The sequence below is a fragment of the Leptopilina heterotoma genome, unplaced genomic scaffold, assembly GCF_015476425.1.
Source record: "Leptopilina heterotoma isolate Lh14 unplaced genomic scaffold, ASM1547642v1 Lhet_65, whole genome shotgun sequence".
In the NCBI taxonomy this organism is placed as follows: domain Eukaryota; kingdom Metazoa; phylum Arthropoda; class Insecta; order Hymenoptera; family Figitidae; genus Leptopilina; species Leptopilina heterotoma.
The window spans coordinates 4,869,648-4,871,780 of NW_025111152.1; the positions used below are offsets into that span (position 1 = coordinate 4,869,648).

Below are 2,133 nucleotides of genomic sequence, written 5' to 3' on the forward strand. Positions count from 1 at the left end.
CATAAATAGATGAACTTCAAAAGGTTTTAATTTGAAAAAAATTGAATTTTTGAAAAGTTACAAATGATTATAGAAATTCAATTATTTTCAAAAGTAATAAAAAACTTCGCAGAAATTTAAATTATATTCAAAAATTTTAATAAAATTCTTGTCACAATTTCAATTATTTTTAAAAATATTCCGCAATTCAATGATTTTTAATACATATCTACTGTTTTAATAAAATTTTCCAAAAGAAATCAATTCAAAACAAATTTTTATACAATTCTACGCAATTATTTAATTCTTTTCATAAATAATAAAAATTTCACAGGACTTCAATTATTTACAAAAATTTTTACAAATTTCTTATATATTATTCTTAAAAATTTTATTAAAATTCGTCAAGAAATTTCATTATTTAAAAATTTATTAATAAAATTCTTTATCAGAATTCAATTTTAAGAAACGTGCAATTATTCAATAAATTGTTTTTTTTGTATTTAAATAATTGAATTCTAGTTGAATTTTTCAATAAAAATTTATTTAAAAATGGATTTCAGTTAAAATTTTAGATAAGAATTGAGTATTAAAAGCAGTATGGCATGGATTTTTAGAAATAATTGAATTTTGAAAACGTTTCAAATTAAAATCTTTGAAAATTTGAATTTTTCATACTTTTAACAATTTTTATCGAATTCCTCGAAAAGTTTAATTATTCTTCAAAATTTTATTAAAATTAGTCAAGAGAATTCAATTATTTAAAAATGAATTTTAGTTAAAATTTTAGATAATAATATTGAATAATATAAGCTTTACTTATGACATGAATTTTTAGAAATAATTTAATTTTGAAAAGGTTGCATATTAATAAAATCATTGAAAATCTGAATTTTTCATACTTTTAATTAACAATTCTGTACAATTAATTTTTTAAAAAAAGTTTAATTAAATTTTGCTTGAAATTATTTGAAGTTTTTATTTTCTATTATACCTATATTTAATTGAAGAATTTCCGAATTATCGAATTTTCGTAAAAATTGAATTAAAAAAAAGTGGATTCGAAAATTCGCAAAGAACTTTTTCAAAAATTACTTAATACAATTAATTTAAAGTAGAATTTAGTTAAAAATTGGAGAAACTTTTATTTTATTTCTAGGGTAAGTGTGCCAATTATGGCGCGGTTCTGGTTTAGCCGTCTTTGAAATAGAAAATTCAAAAATTATAATGAAAGAAGTAAATTTATGGCTTATTCAACTAAAAGCCCGTGTCATATAGATAATAAAACTTTTATAAAAACTTTATAAAAATTAATTATTTAAACAAAATTAAAGCAATAAGAATTAGGATTAAAAACGTCAATTATGGCGCGGTTGAGTCAATTTCGGCGCGCCAATTACGGCGGGGAAAATAACGTGTATTTAGAGGTTGTGTTGCGCGCCATAACTGGAGCACGCACATTCAATGAAAATGTGCCAATTATGGCGGGGCACAATTTTTGTACTTAAATAATTAAACCAATAATAGTTCAAATGTGTTTTTTTTCGTACAATTATATCGAGTAAGGTCGAAAATAACTTTTTCTATCATTTTCAAATAACTATATTATTCTAAAATAGTAAATAATTCTATTTTTTACAAAGTCGCCATAATTGGAGCACCCGCCACAATTGACACACTTACCCTACATAAAATAAAAATATACTAATTATTTCAATTAAATTAATTAAACTAATTACTTTCAATTAAACTGTCATTATAATATCCAGTAATTTCAATTTCTTGAGAATTTATTTAGTTTTTTAAAACATTTAATTTAAATTTTCGTACTTTGAACCCGTTTTTAAAAATTAAATAATTTAGTTTAATTTCGTAATGTTTATGTTAATTTTTGTCAAAAAAAATTTTAACCTTAAAAATTTACAGTTTAATTCATTTGAACTTTTCCAAATTTTTTTAAATAGATAATATAATTTACTTAATTTAATGTTAAAACTATAATAAAAAATAATTATAATAAATAACTTTAATAAAATTGTGAATTAAATAAATAATTTTGCAAATTTTGACAAAGAAATACATTTATAACCTAACTTTGAAAATCGTTTTTGTTGAACTTTAACCTTTATAAAATTGTTTGTCAAATTAACTTAC

The 2,133-nt window shown here is 20.2% G+C and overlaps 1 protein-coding gene across 1 annotated transcript in view; it reads right to left on the reverse strand.

The window, feature by feature from the left end:
- The window catches only part of LOC122509956 (pyrroline-5-carboxylate reductase 2), a 28,958-nt gene that overhangs the window by 26,697 nt on the left and 128 nt on the right, over nucleotides 1-2,133 (reverse strand). The gene's annotated exons all lie outside the window — the stretch shown is intronic.